This window comes from Tyto alba, unplaced genomic scaffold, assembly GCF_018691265.1.
Source record: "Tyto alba isolate M040663 unplaced genomic scaffold, T.alba_DEE_v4.0 Super-Scaffold_8, whole genome shotgun sequence".
Classification (NCBI taxonomy): domain Eukaryota; kingdom Metazoa; phylum Chordata; class Aves; order Strigiformes; family Tytonidae; genus Tyto; species Tyto alba.
The window spans coordinates 17,036,585-17,060,027 of NW_024881329.1; positions in this window are offsets into that span (position 1 = coordinate 17,036,585).

Genomic DNA, 23,443 nt, shown 5'->3' on the forward strand with positions numbered 1-23,443 from the left:
GTGGACGAAATATGCTGCATCAGTGCTTCCCTATGAGACAAATCTTGGTTATGTACTGAGATCAGAAACGTCACATCGTATGCTGGCACTCTGTGAGTGCTGGAGTTTTTCCTTTGCATAGTGTTTCTGTTCACTGTAAGTCGAAAGGAAGTTCTGTTGAAGCAAATTGGGGCTGAAAACTAAACTGAATCACATAGCAAGAATTTATCAGAAGCAAGATTCACTGTGGCTTTAAATGCACTATGCAGTGAACGACAGATAGCTATGCAGTTTGTTGGAAACACTACACTAGATTTCAAGTCTAACTTTATAACCTTTGCATAATTCCTGAAGTCTTTTATGGTGTCACTAATTATTTGCTAAAAAACGCCTGTTAGTAACAGATAGTTTTCTTATACAGCATTAATTCTGCTTCCACATGGAGAGTACATTTTTTCCTGCTTTGGTTTTAATGCTCTTGGGTAATGCTACATGGTGGGGGGAAAGAGGAGCTGAGCTGCCAACTGGGAATCTTCAGCACAAAAACTATTAAGGGGTGATAAATCATTGGAGGCCCAGCATGTGATTAAAAGCTGTGGCCACCAGCAGTGACCCACGGGGATGGAGGTATCAGTGACAGAGAGCAGGGGGAGGCGTTTGGCATTCCTGCTCAGAGGCCTAGCCAGGGCACCAGGGTTTGTTTATGTTTCTGTTCCACCGACTCCTGTGAAATGCCCTCTGTCTGTACCGGGAACACACATCGAGTTCGGGAAAGTATCTTTGGTATTTCTTGAAATGTTGAGGCATGGATACTTGAAGGTAATGTGTGAGGAGAATTACCTGGGATTGCAGAGTGAAAACCAAACATTTAGTCAGTTCAGGGCTCTGAATCAACAGTCAGCATCACACAGTTATTGTAATGTTAGGTGAGCTTCACACAGAATACTGTAAATATGACTCCCTTTCCTTTCAACTAAGTCCATCTAGAAAAAAAAAAGATGTTGGACCGGGCATGGGGACATCCAGTCTCAGGTTATACTTTTTTCTTGGCTTAACAGAAAGCTTGATTAAGTAAGAGTTAAAAAAAAAAAAAAAAAATCCAATAACAGTATGATGGGGTTTTGTGCTGTGGACAAGACAGTAGAGACATAATTTCTATGTGTTATTTTATATATAGCTATTTACCAACAAACATTGTGCTAGATGTTTATCAGCAAGTACAGAGGTACAGTTCTAGTCACAAAGTGCTGGCAAGGTAGAGCAGCAGTGAATGAAAAGATGGGTTTGGGAGGCAGTGAAGAGTAGGATGAGTGAGAGCTTTAAGCCCTTATGTGGTGATAGTCTCTGGGTTACACTGGTGGAGAACTGTAGGGCCAGGAGGGGAGAAGCTGGGTTTGGTAAATGCAAAAAGTCACAAGAAAGGACTTGAACAGCAAAAAAGTCACAATAATGTAGCAAATAAGGTGCCTCTGAAAACCAAAGCAATTTGCTGTGGTAAAAGGGCTGCAAAAACTTTCTTTTTTAATGCCATGTTGTTTTGATAGATGCTGTAACTGTTTAGAGACATCCTTTTTTTTTCCCATGAATTTATTCTACCATGTGTGAAAGATGGTCTTGTCATGCTTAAAAGTATGATAGGGATTCCTTTATGGTCATGCTATGTTTGACAACAGCAACACCAGTATGCTTCAGAGAAGCATGCAAGAAACTTCATGTCAAGTATATCTGAATATACATGAGGGCTTCTTCCTATCCCCTGTAGGCAGAGATTGGCTTAAGGCCTGAATAGGAAGATTTTGTGTTCCTTCCCATGTTGTTTTCATTGGCTTAGACTGGATATTTTCAACAGCCGTATAATTCTGAACACTGGAGAAGCAACTCACTGTAAACTACTTGACTTTTTACCAGCACCAGGAATATCTTAAAAGTTTCACTGTGCTACAGATAAACAGGTAATTATTATATAATTGATGCTGCTCAATGGGTTAAACTTGAGTGATATGGGCACACCTAGTAAGGAAAGAACATGACACAAGGAAGTTGGTAATAATTTGGTGTAAAAGGCTGACTCTTAGCTAGTTTGGAAATGTTATGGTTGCCAGATGTGCTCTTCCAGATGTCAGGATTTCCTATTATATGCTTCTTCCGGTCAGGAGAAGCTGTTCCCATCATAGTGCATTAGAGCTCTTGAGACACGAGAGTTACCCAACCCTGAAAATTAATTCTGCAACTTTTGTTGCAAATGATGTTTATTATTAGAAAAGACTGCGATCCTTCACCTTGCATGTGAGGGGATAGCAAGATGCCGTGGTAGGTGAAAGATGGAAGAAAGTGACAGTGAAAATTGGAAGTTGTCAAAATTCATTTCTAGGCAGGAGGGCAGTGCAGGGTCTGTGTGATGATTAACTCCCGCCACAACCCGTGGCTGTTTAAAAACACCATGCACAGAGTTGCAACTGTCCTGACAGGCTGCTGCTCAGTCAGTGACTTATAACAGTCCCAGTTGCATCTGAGTAACATTATAACATGGTACTTGCTCAGTATGATACTTGCTCAATATCTAATTTCTATCCATAATTAAAGATTCACAAATGATTGTTACTGAATGCTTTACTTAATAAGTAAAGTATATCCATTTGTAGTTTAAAATCCAGTACCTTGTAGTTTTCTCCAGTTATTTCCTACTGTAAAAGATAGAGAAACAGGGTTGGAAGGGTCAACAGATGGTAACATAAATAGCCCAGTACTTCCAGGAGCATCAGCCATCCTCATCTATTCTTCAAAGGTGCTTGTTCTCCTGAGAATACCTGCTGGGTTAGAGCATCTTCTGTGAGGTGATGGGCTGGGTGCCCAGGAAAAAGGCAGAGTAGGGACTGGAGCTTGGCTTGTGTGTAAGTGAATCTTGCAAATCCAGTTACTCTTTATTCTGGCTAACAGCAAGAATGGCACCAGTTTTAAAGGGCACCTGAACTGTGGAACACACCTCCCAGGAGATGCTGCTCCTCAGGAAAAGTCGATGGTGGTATTTCAGTAGTTTTCCAGACAGCTGAACTTTGTTCAGATAAACAAGTTTCCAATTGTATTGCCAAAGGCAAGATGTTTTCAGTGTGAAGGAAACCAAAGTGTGGATGTCTGCCTGAGTTTTCAAAGAGTCTGAAACAATAATTCTGGGTTGGTGAGGACAAGTTAAATGGCAACACTTTACAATTCATGGAAGGAGTTAAGATGTGGGAAACACAGAGGGTTCTGCTGGCATCTCAGAAAATGTGTGGTATGAACCATTAACTACATGAGAGGTGTGAGGGATCAGAGAATTAGGAACATTTCACTTTCCTGGACATGAGTTAATTCTTATAAATGTTTTGGAAAATATGGGTCAGTCTTGAGGTTTTCCCTGTAAGTATGGAATGTCCCAAAGCTGATGTGTCTTTATGGGACATATTTCATATTATCCTTTTCCTTCTTGACCAGATGGGTATAACCCTTGTGTAAATTAATGCACATCTTAGCTTATAGGTGTGGGAGACACTGTGATATGTGTGTGCAGCCAATGTCCCTTGGCAGAGCCTCATGTTGCTATATGGAGCTCTGTATGAGCACAGGCTCTCATTAATTTATTTCACATAGCAAAATAAGCCCTCCTGACAACTTGCGGGTTTTTAAGTAAGGTTTGAGCAATGCAGAGAAGTTTGTGGATTGAATGCAATATTATTATGAAAGATATTGCTCATATACTCTCAGCAGCAATCCAATCCAATATTTCACATTTCAGCCCAGGCTACTGCTGGAAGCACAGTGTGCTAACTCTTTTTAGATAGTTATCTGTGGCCATTTCAGCATTATTGCGTTTGATTATTTATATATAGACTTCTTAAAACTCATCTGTTTTAAAAGACAGCCAGTACTTAAGGTAAAGGGTCTTCTGGCTTTCTGTGCTCCCTCTAGCAAAGTGGCTCAGCCTGATTATGGGTAAAAAGGCAACGGTGTTGTGAAAACCAGCTTTTTGCAGACCCAGAGGGTCAAAGCAGTAGCCTGGAAATGCATTGGGGTCACCATGCAGACAGGACAGACCTTTAACAATTACATTTAATGTGACTTACAATCAAACAGAAGTAGATGGCAAAGCAGGAAATGGTATCTTTAGACATGACATGAAATAGTATTGCTGTCAACTTGAATAAGAAAATCTGACTTTTTTAAGCGACTACATATTTAAATAGCCTGTAGGGTCAGACAGCCTTTCCTACAGCCCTTTGATAGCTAGCCTGATAACGGCATATACACTATAAATATCCTAAATCAATAATCCTGTATCACTGCTGAAAGCAGGCGTGTTCACATATCACAGCAGATGGGAAGAAAGCAAATAATATTTGTCTTGCCTTTCAGATTGATTTCCTGTTTTTAGTAAGCCAGAGTGTGTCCATATGTTAATCAGATTGCTAAGAAAGATAGCTCAGGGCAGCAGACTTTTACTTGACCTGCTGGGATGAGGGGGGCAAGGAAGGGAGGAGGAAGTCTTCCATGGCCCTAAAATATCTGTGGCAGAAGCAGTTTTTACAAATGTTATGCAAATGCCTGTGTTTCCCTGACTTTCTCTGGGAAGTGCTAAGTGCTCTCCTGTCCTTCTTAGGCAGAAGATCTTGACAGTGCTCAGTACGCTGCAAGATTGGACCAGTTCATTGAGTATTTATTAATCCATTATTTCTTTCCTTTTGGAGAAATTTGCCACTATGAGAATTCTAGCGTCCTGATGTTAGGCAGAAAGACCCAACGTCCTTGAGAAGGGCAAAGGCTGCTGCAGCCCTTCTTCTTCAGTGTCATGTGTTTGCTCCTCCACACTTGCGCTAACACGTGGCTATTTCAGCTGTACTGTGCCCTACCACAGAGCACAAGGACCATCCATAATGGCTTTCAAATGCAGTCCCAGGTCATATTATTTTCTCTTCAGATAGGAGATCTTAATTAACTTTAATGACAAATAGTTCAGAGATCATTTGCATGCACATAAACTCTAACAGTGTTTATGGGCAATATACAACTGCCTGGGAGCAAATGCTGGTACACTTCATGTTCTGAGCATATTTTCTGTGGAAGGTACTTAAATACATTCTACAGGTTCTTCAGTTTTATTTTGTTTTAAAAATCCCAGATTTATATGATGTTCGGTATGATAGTGGGAAGAAAATAATTTCAGTGGACACTTAATCAATACCCACGGTCTGCTAGAAAGCTCATGCAGCAGCTGCAGTCCTGCAGAAGTTGTTTGTGTGTTCATGCCAATGTGGCATGCGTATGTTGTTATAAATATGAAAATCAACCAAACAGATATAACATTCTATATTAGATGTACAATAAATGCAAAAATTAATTGATTAGTCCCAAATCTGTATATATTTGGTGTTTTATGGTTGGGTGATATGAATTTATACAAGATGATCCTGGCATCCACATCGAGTCCCAGTTACCTCTTTCAGACTTCTGAGTTGAAGGCAGATCCAACAAGCAAAGCACTAGCCTTGATTCAGCAAGCTACTTTCAAAAACTTACCTTCATGTCTGATTTTTAGCAAGTTACTCGCCTATAGCTTTGTTCCCCATCTCTTGATGGAGAGCCATAATTCCTGCCCTGCAGATTTGAAAAATACACTGAAGACTGGGATATGGTCACATTCCACAAAGATACCTAAAAGGAAAGTGGGTGAGCCAATGATTAGTTTGATTCAAATCCCAATTTATGTTTCTTGCTGTTTGGGAGCATGAAGGGGAAGGAATGAGATGAGAATTAACTTCTTTCCTGCAGTCAGTATGCCTTGGTTGCATTCAGGAAGAGTCTAGGAAGTCCAAATGCAGGGAGGACCAGAGCAGATCAATCCTTATATTTCTGAAGTTAAAGGGCAAAAACAGAAGACCACTCCTTCCTGTAGTGGCTTTTATTATTAGAAAATAAAAGTTATTTTTTTGGAGAGGAAGGATGATTTTATGGAGCTGGAAGCCAGATGAGCTGACTTCTAATCCTGGTGTTGACACAGATTTTCCTGTGTGACCTCAGAAAAATCTCATGCTGCATTCCAGTTTTCAATCAGTAAAATGCAACAATCATTCTTTGTTATGCCTGAGGAACACTCTGTAGTTAATAATGCATGGTTGCTAGACAGACTTTGACACATGTATAGGTGCTTGAAGATGGTGTTTTGGTATCCAGTGTTTTTCTGGTGGCGTTCTTTTAAAAGCATTTAAACAAGTTAGGTCTTAACTCCTGTGGCAGTTTAGGAGCTCTATTTGTGTCTTCATCAGTATGTACCTTAATCCTTTTCAAAATTCTGTCATGGACTAATGTGCTGACATAATAGAAAAGCTCTAGAAATATATCGAGTTCTCAATGAGTAAGTTAGTAATTCCATTAAGAGAAATAAGCAGATGTAATCAAGTGAAACTTGTTAAAATATTTTGAAGTCACTTTTCTAAAACATGTAATCAACTGACCTCTTGGTTAAGAGCCAGACTGCACCTCCAACCTCGTCCTGCCTACTTCCATGCCGCTACTACTACTACTTGGAAGAAGGACACATGGTTTCTTTTCCCATAATTTCAGCCATTATCCTTTTATATGTGCCATCATGTCATCAGCACCGTGCTTTCTAACACCTCCCCTCCATTGCCTGTCATCTCTTCACCCCTGAAATAGCAGTCCCCAGCACAGCTTCTGGGTGTTGCTGTGTCTTCTGACCACGGTTTGCAGGAACCCGGTGATCTGTGCTCGTGTCAGTATTTGTGCTCCCTACATCCCGCAGTTTATGCCAGTTCAGCTGATCCATGGTAACCTGTGGAAATCCTGCAGATACTTTGACTCACTGATACTTTATGTTGGCCATCATGTTCTCTGGGATACTTGGGGTGTAACATTCTCCAAAACACAAATTTTAAACTTTTCAATACCTGCCATTTGCCTTTGTTGTGTAAGGGAAATGTGCATAGTGGGACTGAAGACTGGTGAAAGTCTCAGCTCTGAATCCTCTTTTTCGTAGCTCTTTTGTATTGAATTAACAGGAAGAGCCTCGACAAAGATCAGAACATTTCGCAGCAGCCACTGCAAAAAGAGTAATCGAGAAGCCTGAGACGAAGTGACATCATTAAGGTTATGGGGCAGTTCAGCACCTGAATAGAGAGCAGATTGCAGACCTCCTGATGGTAACTCAGTGCTTTAACCACCAATTTATGTCAGTTGCCAAATATCCAGAGACTTTATCTAGATCCTTATTGTGTGTATAGCTGTGCTGCAGGGGTCACTTTCCCTTTCCGAATAATCACAATTTAAAAATCAGTACCAGTATTTTTTTATTCCTTTCATTTACTTGGAATCTCCTTAGCTGCGCATATGATTCTTGGTAGAGACAGATACTGTAATTTCTATGCTGTTATCTGATCTATTTTCTAGTGTGTGTAGCTGGTTTTGAAAGCAAATAAAAAATAATCCAGTTAGACTTTATTTAAATCCATTCAGCAGGAACAATTATCTCAAGTGCTCCAGCTTCTGACATTCATCATGCTAGAAAAGGACACTAAGTTGTGTATAAAAATATGATCATTTAACTTGAGTGGTGTTTCGAGGACATGAGAATAGAATCATTCTGTTGCATTAAATAATATTATGTGGTTAAAATTTGACTAACATGTATTGATTATGGCCATTAATGTTTGTGTTTAATAAAGAAGGGCTGATAAAGGCACTCTAAAACGGTTACCAAATATTACAAAGAGTTGCTTTGCTGTTTACATCAGCAAATATTTTAGGTAGAGGGAGAAAATCGTTAAATGTTGGCTGTTAATCTTGGGTGAATGTAATAGATTCAATTATGTAATGTGACAATGAATTTGTTCTGCTTTGCCTCGGGATAGAATTTAAGCTTTTCCCCTTCAGATTTATTCAGATTGTTAAGTGGCTACTGAGAAGCTGGAACCTTGTCAAACAAACTTGGCTTTAAATTTTAAATTATTTTTAATCAATATGTGAAGAGGCCAAGCTCTGCCATATGTTACTCACCATCCATTAGTTGGTAGCTGGTCATTAAACTCTCACTAAGGTTTCCTAACTGTGACTATTGTGGCAATTTTTTTTTTTTTTCTCTCTCTTTGTAGAGTATGGGCAAAGGGGAGCATTCGTGGCAGATTGCCTTGAGAACAATAAAAACTCTCATGTAGTATGGTTGTTTGTTCAGACACAAACAATAGAGACATTTTGCTATTACCATTTGCCAGCTATCAAGGGGTTTCGAGCCCCCTCCCCCTTGGTGCCTACAACTCAAAACAGATGCAAAATCTTTCTTTTCAGTCCCCTTGAAATGACCTGTGGTGGTGCAGTGTCATTTAGAGGAGAAATTATTGGAGTGAGAGTGGCTGGTAACAATAGGGGCCTTGTGCCAGGCACATGACAGAACAGTGAGGGGGCTGTTGGTGACTTTATTGGGGAGGAGAACGGCGATCTGGCAGGTGCTGCCATTGTTGAAGGTCTCCGCTCCTAGACACTGGTCGCAGATGAGTACATGTCATTTTGTTCCAGCTTTTTACGCCGGGTTCAGTGATGTGACACTGGTCAAGTAGCCGATCCAGCTTTTCTGATCTCCTTGACATGGTCCCTTCTGTAACATAACCCTTTATTACTGAGATATGTCAACATGCTTCTAGGCCATATGGCTTCAAGCTAGAGTAACTTTTGTGTTCTCTGAAAGGGACATAATAACTTAATGTTTACTCTGCTAATACAACCCCGGTACTCACTACTGATCCTGGCATTATTCTGTGGAGATGTCATTCAGAAAACCAATTAAAGTGTATTGATACAAAATAGATCCAGTGGTTTAATGCTGAATTTGACAACAACAGAGATCACTGCTTACAAGCCGAGAGCTCCTGTTGACTATATTTAGAAATGTGCACTGTCACTGTTTTCCTTTTTACACACGTAACAATGCCAGGTTCTGGTGGTGGGATTGCAGACCAGCAAATCGGGGTGAAGAAGTTTAAATTTCTTTACACTTGAAAGAATAACTTGAGTGATGTTAAGTAGAAAAGGTTAAACACATGGAAGTAAACGTATTAATGCATTAATTTTACTCATGCTGTCTCTTTTTCTCAAAGCATCAGGCCACACTATAATAGCTACATCTGCTTCTGTTGTACATATTGTTTAGTTCTAGTTTTTTGGCTCAGATAATAGAAACTGGTCTTTCTGTGGGGAAACAAAGAATTTGTTTTTGTAAATTGCCATTTTTTTTTTCTGAATAAATCATGAAAAAAACCTGGCAGATTGAACAGATCAGCCATATGGAAACTGGCAAATTTTAGTCTGCTAAGGATAATTAAACATGGATGTTATGTAGTCTAATGAGATACATGCTTGTGGTACTGGGGAGGACCAGAGAGACACAAAATGAGGAGATGGCACTCAGAAAGAAAAATTACGTCTTTAGGATTTGAACCGCTGATGTATAAGCGATCTGAGGTGTTTTCTGAGCCACTTAACAGGCCTGGGGTAGGCAGGTCTCATCCAAACAGTGGTTGTGAGTCTAAAATTGGTAGACAATTTATAAAATTACACCTAAGGGATAATTTTTTTCTTAAAAATCACCATAGATTGGTGCTGACACATTACGAGGTAGAACAAATACTTGGTCTTAGTATGTGGAGGAAGTCTGACCATATAAAACCATTTGCACTGCAGATAAGTGTTATTGTTCTTATTAGACAAGTTTGAGTGCCTTTTGGTTATCAATATAGAACATAAAAGATACATCAGTTTGCAATCAAAGGTCCTGAAAATTTGACGCTGAAATGGACCTTTAACTGTGTCTTATTAAAAAAAAAAAGGAAGTAGTATATATGAATTACTGTAATGTCATCGGATATAGAACCAAACCTTAAAAATAATTGTGAAAGGTAACTTTGCAGGAAAAAAGAGCTATGTAACTCTTGCTAGGGATAAAGCTAAATCGAGTACTGCCGCCCTTTTGAGATATGAGCCCTCATAAAACACTGCTGTGACAAGCCTTTGGAATTTCATCTATTTTGTTAAAACCCTGAGAATTTACCATATTTTGTCCTATATTTTAAATGCTTATCTACAGGGTTTTCTTGAAAGCTGTTGAGGTCTTCACTTGAGATAAACAGGTAGCACAGAAAGGATGTAGTTTCTAGAGTAAAACCTGGAGTCAGTGAGCTAGGAATATAATAAGGAAAGGCATTAGGGTTTATAGGAATGTTTAATATCAGTGTAATGGGAAATGACTCAAGTATGCAACCAACCTAGCCAAATATTCTACAAACAAACAAGCACTTCCCACCTCATTCCCCAAAAATGACAAGCAGAAAATCAAACTGAAAATAAATCTAAGGCAGAGTGGAGAAGGGTGTGGGGGAATGTGATCTGCTAAAAGAATATTACTAGATCTTCCAGATTGCACTATCTATATTTCTTAGATGAGGGAAAGGGAGTCCCATCTCTAGGTGTGCTACTCACTCATGTTGTGGCCTTTAAATGGAGTAAACCTTTGTTTTCTTATCTGTATTACAAGCAGTAAAAGGGAAGATATTACTGCCCAGATGTGGGGAGGTTTTCATTAGGTTCAATAATACACTCTGACCTTTTGGATGGCAGAGCCAAAAATACAAAGAGAAATGAGGACACACATACATACAGTTTGTGAGATTGAGCAACGTATTCCACACCACCCCAGCTGTGTGACAGGAGCTTGTGTGGTCAAAAAATCCTCTCCCTCCAAAAGAATGCCTCTTACAGCTTGACAGAGCCATGGCATATGCATTTATGCTGCCGTACACACAAGACGTAATGTCAAACCAAAGCTTTTGGGCTTTAAGATATGCCAGGCTTGAACTTGGTTGCCTGTTGAATTGGCTCCACTTGTGTGGATGCAACATGATGCAATTTTTAATTGCATGATCATGCATGGTTTTTCTACAGGCTAGAGGCTCACCAGTCAGATAGCTGATCGTTTCATACAGATCCATTTCTACAGAGAGTTCAATTAAGGTTGTGTGGCCAACCTTAATTCTGACTTTTCAGGCTTTCTGAATTTTGAGGACTTGATCTTGCCATCTTTTTGACATATCTGTGTTTGGGGGTTTCCATAGATCAGTTTGTAACTTCCTACATTTAAAAAAGCAAACTATATATACATAATTAAATCTCCCACCTATTGTACCCTGAGACGGTGACAGGTTCACCAGCATGGCTTGATGCTTTAAATGGGGTGCATAGGCAGTCAAGCTGCAGAGATTCTGCTCATGACAGCAAATTGTAGTGCCTGTGTATGCACACACACAAAACAGGTTTGCAGCTATTTATGAACAGCAGAAAGCCTTCAGGCTTGGCTCGGATGGGAACAGCATTACAGTTGTCTTGGCCCAATTTACCAGTTGTCCACCTTGCAGCTTTTCTTCTGGCCCGTGTTCTCTAATTTTTCCACTTCTGTCAGTTTTTAACTCTTGCATATCACCCTGGATATATGCTTTGGTAGTCTCCGTAGCCTGAGCCCTGTGCCCATATGATAGCTCCATCTCAGCATGTCTGCCAAGACTCTGCTTGTATCTGTCTGGCATGTTAGCACCCAAAAAATCCATGTGCACAGTTAGTTGCAGGTACCATGTCTGAACCAAGGGCCAAATCTGGCTCAGTCTGGTCTCCAGGTCCAACTTCCAGTCAGAGTCCCATTCTCCAACCATTTGTATTTTGTCTCAGGATCCTCTAAATGTTCTCAGTACTATCTGTAAGCTTCATAATAGCTAATAATAAACAATATGCATAATCAGCTTTGTAGTAATGTTACCAGACACACCTGAAAGCACATGTATTTTGTTCAAGTTTATGTCTGCAAATACTGTAGATATGTGTTTTGATAGAATACAGTTCATTTGGAACACTAAAGTTTGCTTATCTCAAGCTCTTGTACTGTAGAATAAACAAAATTTAAATCTTTAATCTTTCTCTTAAAAAAAAAACCAAGTCTGAAAATGAATGTCCTAAGAAGTTATTTTTTAGGAACATGACACAAGAAGTCTGAAAATCATCACAGTATAACCTTATTTTTAGTATAAGAAAATGTGATCAAACCCAAACATGTAAGCAGTCTGCACAGTATGGTGTAAGATACTGTGGACATATTCAAAGAGGCCTTTGTATAGCAAGAAACATCAGGCTTCTCATATGATCTTCAGGAATTAATATTGAAGAGGATATATTATGTTTTCTCTTTTGCAATCAAACCTTTTCTTTTGCATAGACCCTCCAAAACAGATAATACCAACTGATATTTTTGAGCTGGAAATGGTAAGCACCAGCAGACTTTTTTGTGTTAAAAAAGCAGCACTATGATATTCCCCAGTGAGTAAGGCTCATTCATGTCTGATAAAACTGCTGATGTGTGACTAGATAGGCAGGATAGGTAACTGTCAGGAGTCAGAGGTGAAAACAGCCCCCAGAGATCTACTTTCACAGAAGAGCCAGCACTGGTATGTTGCTGAAGAGGGAATCAGGTAACGAACTTGCAACATGTGCTTTCAAAAGAAGAATTAGAAATACAGAGTAGTAATGACAGCAATACACTGAAAATGGGAAATAAACACTGAGGAATGATCTTGCAGGATGTAAGGATGTGCTACTGTGACGGTTAGGGAAAGGGGAGAAGTATATGGGTAAGCTGGAGTCATACTGTGCTTTCCAAGACTTCTCTAATGAAGGAACAAGACGTTACAGTATGATGTCATTTAGTGATGGCAGCACTTGGAAAAAATGCAGGAAAAAGTGCAGGATCTTTGCTCTTGTCAAAATCTGGAATCCCCTATACCTGGCAGAGGCAGGGTGCTGCCAGCCAGGCAGAAATTGTCCCCTTCTACAGGAGAACGAGTCTCCCTGAGGTGCAGGGCATCCAGCGGGAGTCCCAGACTTTGGTAGTTCTGGATTTTTTGTGGGAACTTTAAGCACCCACTTCGTGCGCAGCATTGTGTCAGCTCTGAGGCATTCAAATGTGCCTTACCACTGCAAAACACCTTCAGGCGCAGCAAAGTGTCACTTTTTCTTCTTAGTAACAGTAATGAAAATCATTAGTGAGGTCATCAAGGCTTGCTGATATGAGTGCTGACTGTGTCCTACAAATTTCTTGGGTTTTTTATGATGTCAGTGTGGGTTTTCTGTCTTTTGTTGACATTGATGAGTGTCTAACTTGTTCTCTGTCTGTGAAATCAAATGCTCATGGTAGATTTCTTCCCTTCAGTTGCATCTTGTTTTGCTGAGGAATAAAAGTCAGTAAATGAAACTGAGGGGACAGAAAGAAAGCAGGCCATGTCCAAAGCTCAAAGAAAAGTATGCAATGAGTAAATTAAAACCAGTGTTGGGACACAAAGCAGATATTTAAAAAGATTTATTAAAAAAAAAAAAAAAAAAAACAACAAAAAAAACCAAAACAGCCTAAGTATTTACTATTATTACAACCAATCAACTATTTTTAAAGATTTTTTTGTAGCTGAAGGGGAACAGTGGCTCTTTTATTATGGCAGGCTAGCAGCCCTGGGAATACTCTCTTCCTCTTCTGCTTGGTGTAGAGTACGTTTGGAGGGATGATAACAGCAAGGAGCACATCATAGCTTTATGATCACTCATCAGCTTTGGTGAGCCTGTGAAATGAAAGACCCCTAGACCGGCCAAGGTTGAAAGGTTGAGGCTGTAACCAGACTTTTTGTTCTTAAGAGGGCCAGAGCCATTACTGAACAGCAGACAACTGTGAATAGATGATGGGCATCTTCTCTTTGTTGCTGCTCCCTGGTTTGAGGATACTCTTGTCCTCCTTCTGCCCCTTCTATATTTGACAAGTTTGCTTTCAGCAGATATGACAGGCACTGGTGGGGGTCACTGGCCCAGTTCCACATTTCCACACTTGGCTTGCTCCAAGTTCACTGGCCTGAACTAATGTCTCCAATGGAGGTCGTACTACTGAACATTATGAGTTTTTATATATTAAACATGCATTAGTGGTTTTACCCTGCTTATCTGACAGCTGTAGAAAAATAAAGCAAATTCAGTTTGAGCTTTAAAAAGCAGGGCTTAATTTATGTCCAGTACTTTTGTTCCTCACTTTCTTTTTCATTTGCCAATTGCAAAGCTCAAGGGAGATAATAAAATGGAGGAGCTGCTACTTTATACTTCCACGTGCTTCCTAGTGCCTGTGCCTTACTGGGTGAGCTAAATCTAAAACTAGGAAAAGAGTTTTCAGATGGAAATTTGATTAAACAATGCAATCATCTGTCTCACAATCTGTTTTTTTATAAGGAAAGTATTTTTTTTTTCCAGGGGGAATTTTCTTTCAGAGGGTTTTGTATGAAAAGGCAGACGTCATGAATACTGATGGGAAGGGCTCAGTGTTTTGTTATTTCTGTATAACAAAGACAAAATGCTTTAATAAAATCAGAAAACACAGATGTTACTTTGAGTATATTTTGCATCTTCTACTTTTTTTTTTTTTTTTTTTAAAGTTGGGAACAATCCCTCCCTCAGACTGACAATAGCAGCTCATGACAGACAAAATTAGCAGCTGGAAACTTAGCCAAAAGTTTGGGCTTTTTAGTTTGTTGTTATTGTTTGGGATTTTCTTAGATGGTGAAAGGCATGCTTGAAGGAAGAGGCATGGATGAATTGAAAGCCCCTGTTTCTCACTCTCAGTATAGTTTGACTGGATTTTAGTTTTTTATAAACACTTTAAAATGGGAAAACGCGCAACCCTTTGTTTAGAAATTAGCCTATTGTATTTTACTCTTTTTTTCTTTTTGTGTGTGTGAGGACTTTAGAGGGAAGCTCATATGGTTTGATAATATATACTTTTCATGCTCATTTAAAGAGATCACATGTTTGTTTAAAAAAAGAATCATCAGTTTCTGTCATTTTTTTATGAAGTAATCTCTGTTTCTAGGGAGGAAGCAAGAGATACCTGGAGATACCTTGTAACCCAGACTCATGACTGAATAATGAGCAAAATGAACTAATTATTGTTTCCTCAGTCATCCTGATGTGTCATGGTTATTTTATATTCTGTGAAGTTTACAGTGGCAAAGATGGCTACTAGAACCTCTTCAGGGTCCAGAAGAAATCTTCTGGCATGACAGTGTCTGTCTTCTCTTCTGTGCTTACTACTTTACTCCCTGCTCATAAAGCTGGACGCTAGCAGGGCTGTCCTTAGAGTGCCCAGGGCTGGGGGGCTCATGGTTGGGGGTTACCTCCAAGGCCACCTGGTCATAGGAGCCCCTCTTTCCCCAGGACCAGGAAACCCCATAGACTGGGTTTATGCTTTGTATGATGTTCAAATGCTTCTGAACACAGTGGAGGAGCAAATCTGCAGAACATACCTTTCTATGAGACCTAGCATAGATATATTCAGTGCTAGTCTGGGGAGGGGGGGGGAGAATGTTATGTGGTTGGTTTTCACGTGCTTTTGGCACATCTTGGATCTCTGTGTTGATGTGCTTATACTTCAGATCAATGGCTACTTCAGAGCCCTCTCTAGGTACATCACTACTGAAGTATGTTTTACTCTAAGAAACAAAGAAATTAGATGTTTTCTGTTCGAGAAACAATGGAATTAGAGGCAGGATTTTACAGTGTTCCTGGTTTTGCCACAAGTATGTTCTCTCTCCTTTGTTCAAGCTACCTGGAAATTTTCTAATGAAATGTGTTCTCAGGGTTGCTGGGTCATCAGTCATTGCCTGCCCAGTGTATCTCTAAATGGATCTTCTGCTTATGCTGTGTTTTCTTCTTTTGGGGAAAAAGCTCTTCAGAGAATGTACTTCTGGTTTCATAGTGCATTTAAAAATTTGAGGGGAATACTGGGAAAATCCACCTGCCAACACTGAAAGATAGTATTACAATCAAAACAAAGTATTAGGATTTGGGAGATCTGACTTCTATTTTTTGACTCAACTGTGTGTCATGTGGATTAAAATGTATTTTAAGTATATGGCAATGGGAGGGATGTGAATAGGAAATGATGCTGTAATGAGAAGGGATCACAGAAGAGGAAACACCACTGTTTTCATTCCATTCAAAAGGTGAAACTATGTCATATTCTTGTGTCAAACTGCCTAACATGTAAACGTTCCTTCTCAAAGGAGGTATGTTAACTGAGATAGATGTAAACCAACAAAAATAACTAGATGTGATTTCAAAGACTGTTCTCTGAGATACTGCATGATGTCTAGTGTGCAATTGCTGAAATAACAGGAAGTTGCTTGCAGTGATAGTAAATACTGTATTTGCTGGGTCTTCCTGTACATACTATATTTAGTGAAGAGTTACTTTAATGAGGAAAAATGATTGTGAATTCTGACACTAGTGACTTTTCCTTCTTTCAGTATCATTTTCTTTTTGGACTTCATGGAAGCTTGTTCCCAAACTAATCTCACAGTGTTGCTTCATGTGTAAATATTATTATTGCCTACCAGTATTAATGCTTCTGATGCAGGAGAATCTAGCTGATGAAATCTTTTTCAGGGTATTTATCCAACTCTTGATATGCCATAGAGCAGCGTTAGAGACCGCAGGCTTATCTGTGAAAATGAGGGGACTAGTGAGCTGCTGTGTGGCCCGTATCCCTGGCTGGAAAACTGAATTTTCAAGGAATGGCCTTTTTTCCTGGTCCTCTGAGAGGATTTGGAGTAAGCTTGTCCATGGAATAGAGAATTCAGGGGTGGTAGAGGGAGAGAAAGGGGCTTTGGTGGAAATGAAAGATTAGGAAAATATTATTCTACATCAGAAAATATCTTGTATGCAGAAAGTGTAGTGCTAGGTACTGTTAGAAACTCAGTACTGAGGTTTCTGGCTTTTCACACAGCTTGGTTATAGTAAAGACCATTGCCTATCATTTCCATGTGGAAGCATTACTTCACACTTGCAACTGCACAAGAGCAAATGGAGCAGAAGAGCCTAATTAAAGTTACAGGGACTTCTTTATAACAGAGCAAATGTTAGTTTAATGATACAGTTACAAGTCACAAAGAAATCGCAGCAGACGCCCCAAGTTTTATACATTTTTGGCAAAGTAAGTGGGAAACTATGTGCTAAAGTGAGGTCAACAGATGGAGGAAGAGAGGTACAGGAGGGGAAGAAAGCTACACACCCATGTACAAAACCAAAAAAGCCCCCCAAACCCCAATCAAACAAACAAAAAGAACTAAAGAGATAAACCTCGGAAGAAACAGATTTTTAAACAAAGTTTGCCAAATAAACAAACTTTTTTTACCTAAGAGCAGATGCAATGTGCCTTTTCAGTTCATTTTGGATAGAAATAAGTGAACACATGCTGTGCTTTAATAAATCTTGGTCCAACCACAATAGGGAAACTCAGACCCTGATGAACAATTCTGTGTTGGAGTTCAGTGATAGTCACCAAGCCTCTTCGTGTTCTTCTCTTCTGCTTTGGAAAAAAAAAAAACCAAAAACAGTGATATGCAGAAGTCCGTATCTTCCACCCTACAGAAGGACACAAGCAGGGCAGGTAGGTGATCTTCCTAACATCTAGAGAGTACCTAGGATTTTGAATTCTGCTATTTTGAATCTGGGTCTGGGAGTCAGAACTCCACAGCTCAAAATCCTTATTCTCTCATGGTAAATGACTCTGCTAACTGACCTTGGGCAACAGTTAGTTAAGTTTATATTTTCAAAATTCTTACCTAATCTTTCTTAAATTCCTTCTCAGGAATGCAGTTTCTGAATTTCCTTCTTAAATTCCTTCTTCAGCTGCAACATAATCTGGTTTTCATAAAACCAAGGCATTGATGCAAACCTCTGAATCTTTGTGTTCCCTTTTGTGAAATGTCACATACAATCACTGACACTTTATTCCACTCCTTCTATTTTGAGTCATTATTTTATTTGCTTTGAAAAAACATGGTGAGGTTTCATAATAAGTTTGCATAACCATGTAGTTCAGTCTCTGGATTTGCTATCATCTCTTCTCAACCTCCCAGCATTGTGCTGTCAAGTGAAATCTCAGTTCTGTCGAAACCAGTGGAAACAATCCCAATTTTTAAGAGAATTGGGATTTTTATCTCAAATCTTTTTATTTGCCTAGCACCCTTGAATAATTCATAATAATAGTAGTTAACATGTATCATGCTCTGATCCTTGTCAAGCATTCTGGGTAAAGACTTACTACATTTGATAAATCCAGGATATGCTTATTATCAGACCATTATAACTGTATCTAACAAGGACAGAGTGCACAGGGGAATATTATCCTGACTGCATGTGTGTTGACATTGCTGACCCTTACGACACATCACACCTTTATACAAAGCCCTAAAATTTAATAAAATATACAGTTGGCAAATTCCTTCCAGTCCATTTTTCTGGGCTGCCATAACCTTTTTGGAGAACAGTTTTAACACATAGAATAGGTTTAATGTACAAATTTCATTATGCTTCCAACAGCTGGGTTTTGTACAAATCTTGTGATACATGAATCAAAGCTGTTAAGATCACAGACAGTGCAAACAGGGAACGTCTGATACAGGAATCTTCCAGGTGCACTACTGTACTTTCCAGAAAAGGCTTGCAAAATTCTGGCTCTTGTATGTGTACTTTGTAATTTACTGAAGATGACCTTGTAGGCAATACTGAAAGAGGAGTTACTTTGGTTGAAGGGAGGATTTTTTCTGAGCTAAATGTTCTGCCTTGCTGTGTGGTTGTGGGTTAACATTTTCTTAATGCTCTTGAGATCATAGTTTACTTTGTCAAATACCTATGGAAAAAGTTCAGGCAGCTTTTCCTTTGGAGTAAATTGGAACACCTCTGTTGATGTCAATGGGCATGCCTGTTGGAGCTGGGTGCATTGATCTAGATGTAGATGTGTAAAAAGTATCAGCTGTTGCAGGCATTGTGGCACAGACAGAATATACTCCAAAATGGAACATATTTTTCCACCCCCAGAATCTTTGGGAAAGCTCCATGAAATTAATGTCTCTGGAAACTTTCTGGTTAATATGCCCTGTGAAGTTATCAGTGTGAACTTGTGTCATGAAAAGACTGATCTTCTCACTTAGTACAGGTAACTGAATCTCTTTCATGTTGTTAATGGAGACTAAGCTGGTCTTCAACCTTTGTCTCCCCATGGTACACACAGCACTGAACCATATATGTGATGTCAGGCTTAAATGAAAGCATTTCCTTGAATCAGGGTAATACCAGGGCCTTGACGAGAACTGAGAGGAAAAATTACCTCTCGGTTTCTCTCTATTTTGAAGCTGACAAAGTGCCCATATGATTTGTAAGTCTTTGTGTGAGAAATGATTATGAGATTGTGACAGAGAAAGGGGGAAGATACAAAATAATCTGAACGCTGTTTAAGATTAGAAACAAAGTTAGATATAATTTTAGAGGCCTGAACTCTTTATTCTTTTTTAGTTGGAAGAGAGTAATAATTGTAAATTGCTCTTTGCAAGCAGAAAAATACCTCTAGTATAGTCTCGGGTACTCACATTAGATCTTGTGTTTCCAAAGCGGCCTTTGCCCCTCATAAATTTCCCACTGAGATTAGTCACAAACAAGATAATTACTCATTTTTAGGCCAAAAATAGATGAAATGACTGGGACTTAAAATATTTGTTTACTTTAATTAATAGACTGAGTGAACAGAAATTAAATACTTCCTTCTCTGACTGTGATCTATTTGTGTTGGTTGAAAAAACAAGTGTACCTACCTATCTGGACTACTTGTAACCTGTAATCAATTTTCTATATTTGGGCATTATCTGTTTAACACAGATAATTGTTTGATTGGTTTTCAATGAAAGGGTTCATTTAAGACTAGTGCTGTATCTTAGACATACTGACATAGAGGTGAGATATTCATTTTCATGAAATATTGGCAAGCGATGGAGTTAAACACAAATTTGATTTGCCAGTGATAGAAAAGTGGGAACAGGTACAGGCTGTTTGTCACAGTATTTGTTCCATATGCCAAATTATCTCTTAACAAAACTCACGTATTTCACCAAATGTGCTGAACAAGGATTAAATGTGATTTTGAACTCTTCCCCACACCTTTCACATTACACTGAACCTCCTTGTTTTCACTTCAAGACCGTCTGTCCAAACACGTGCCTGACACTTTTTCCTCTGGAGTGTGTAAAAGTCTGGGCCTCGTGAATAATGAGGGAAATGTTCTTAATTTTGCTTGTGGGATATTACTTCTTTAGAGAAGACGATGCGTTTTGCCATTTACTGTGTTCCTGTAACTTAGAAGTTCCTCCTTCACCTTCTGGTTGTGAAGCTTGGTGTGACCTGCAATTCTGTATTCTGCCAGTGAAGAACAATATTATTCTTTGCTTCTCATTTGTCCACAGCTGAGCTGGGCACAAATGGATGCAGCTTCAGAGGTGGATTTAAAAAGCACTCAGGCTGTGGCAGTGCTATATGTAAGTTATGTTTTTATTTACATGCTCATGATAGTTATGTCTGCAACACTTGTATGTCTTGCCAGGTACTCTGGTACCCGGTAGCTATTGTGTCTTTCCACCAATAGTTTGCAGACTTCTGCCAAGTTGTTTCTCTTTTGTTATGAAAGAGATAAAAATAAAATGGGCTGGACCTTGATCAAGACATGATTTTAGATAGAGCTTGGCAACAGAAGCAGACCCTCAGCAACATTTTTCCATTGTACAGTCACTCTTTTTTCTTAACTGGGCAGTATGATAAATTGCTAATTTCAGGTCAGGCAGCTTAAAGTGCAGAACAAAAACAATGACACCATGGAAAATAAAAAGGGTGTCCAGCATATTGAGTTTAAATTTAAATCTGTCTCAGGAAGCAGACTTTAGCAACAAAGATGGAAACGCACCTCAGAGGAATATGGCTGAAGTCTAATCAACAGTGGTATCTTTCAAATTCACCAAAAAAAAATGGGTTAAATCCTTTCTTCTGAAAAATAGATGAACAAAAACTGATTTTTCTTCAGCTCTCCCCCTTCATATAGGAATAATTCTACTATGTCTGATTAACAAGTTCTTTTTTCTTTCAAATTCACCAAGTCTCTGTTTTCTATTTTTAAGAGGTTAACTTGAAAGCAGTAAAAACTAATTGTCTCTTTATACGTATCTTGGTTTCACGGAATAAAAAATGTTGGAAATGGTCTCAAAATGGTAGGTCTTCTGGTCTATTCCCTGTCTATACAAGTGTGTACCAATATTATGAAATATTTCAGAAATGCTTCTTTGGCATTTACCAGCATTTTCAGAAATATCTAAACAAGTTAGGTGCTTAAGCCTCACTGAATATAATAGGATTTAGAACTCTCTTGATAACTTCAGTTATCCAAATACCTATAAACATCGAACTGGTAGTTTTTAGCCCACTAAAATCAATGAACACTAAGTACCCAGTATTGCAAAAATCTTTGTAAATGTGATTATGGGCTCATTGGTCTCTATTGAAACTGAGATTGGGCTGTTTCAGCATGAACATGGTTTTAAAAATTTGTCTTAAAATTTGCTGTGTCTTGTTCCTAAGGGAGATATTAGCACTGTTTCAAAGACCTTATGTCATTATTTGACACATGAATGCTATTAATCTGTGTTCAGTATGTTAAATAATTTATCCTCAGTGTTTTTACTTTTTGAATGTTAGGAGATGTGGTTACAACACCAATTGATTTAAAAGATTTAGAAAGAATATACATATGTGAATAATTAGGAATTTACTGAATCAAAGTATGTACATTTAGTTATTGAGATCTCTCCTATCAAACCAGCCTAATTATTATTTTTATTGCACTTCTCTGAACAATTTCCAGTAAGACAAGATTTTGTTGGTGGCAAAATGTATAAAAGGTGAATACAAAATTCTAATATTACTGCGTGACAGCCCTGTGGTGGCTGTTGAATCCCTGCTCCAAGGTGTGATGAATGCCTTCTTCCTGCCTGGGTAAGTATCAAAAAGTCTTTGTGCTTTTTTCTACCATTTATCCCATGGCAAACTCATCTCTAATTTAGTGTTCATACAGAGATTTTCTAGGTTTTGGTTCTAATTGCATAACAGAGTTTTAGACAGTTTCCCGGAGTTATGAGATAGAGTGACCATCTGTGGGGCTGAAAGAGTCATTAACTTTCCATGATCATTTCCACCCATTGTCTTCCTTTTAGACTACCCATAAGGATTCCAGTTAGCAACCAAATGTAATGATGGGTTGTTTTTTTGTGTCAGGGGAACACCTGTCCATTAGGAAGAAAACGGAGGCTTTCAACTTTTTTTCAAGTAGATCAGTGAAGGACTGTTGGTTGAGAACAACATTTGGCCACTAGAAAATTGGTACAGGCTGCTTCAAATCCACGACCCCAAACTGGAAGATGGCTTTGCCTGATCAACCTGCTTCTTCAGGGAAGACGGTTTAGGTTACAACATATTTTTTTTAATTGGGCTGTGAAATAGCCCTTGTATAACTTGAAGTATGCTTGGCTGTAGTTTTAATGGTCTCTTTCTACAGAATTCTCACCTACATATAACTGAGCTTTTTTTACTGAGTGCATTTATGTAGCGTGGAATTAGGATGTCATCAAGCATAATATGGACCAAAATTAATATTTCACTACAAAGGGATTCTACCTCCTGGTTTATTAATTGACTTCATAATTAACTGGTAAATTCAAAGTGGAAGAGAACTTTATTTTTTTGTATGTTTTACATTTGCAGTTTCTACTAAAAAGTAATTTGTTTTTTCTGCTTAAGGGTAAGACAAATACTTTGCTTTCAGTACCTATATTGCTGATCTCTCTTTCCTCAGGAGTTGATGTGTCACTTGTGAATTTCAGCTTTATTAATTAATTCTTCCTACCAATTAATCCTCCCATATAGTTTACTTGATTGTTCTGATCTTTACTTATGTCCTAAAATGTTGTTCAGTGTCCTGTATTTATAGGATCTGGATTCTACCACTGTGACATCTGCATTTCAGGAACAGGATTTCCTGTTCTTTCTGGTGTATAATTTCCAAAGTGGGTTTGAAATAAGGGAAAAAAAAATGTATTTTTTTTTCTGCAGCACCTACATGATTACAAGTGCTCTATGGAAATGAAACAAGGCCTTTTTCCCTGCTCAAAGGACTTTTCATAATTTTTTAGAAGTAATTTAGTAAGTGGAATCAAAAAACAGTATGGAAAACATGGAGATGAAGTACTCTGTAGCAATTATTTCTTTTGACTGATCAGTTTGCATGCGTGCACATCTTAACTGCAATAGAAGGTTTTTTTGCAGCAATAATTATTATTACTCAAAAACTCTTTGTGAATGTTGTGGAAATGCTTAGTGACTGAAGTAAGAGAAAGGTAGTGGCTTTTTGGAAAAGTTTCAGAAAGCTCCACATGTGTTAAAGACCCTTAGTGAAAATGTGATTCCCTGTACTGAGGTTGAGAGAGGA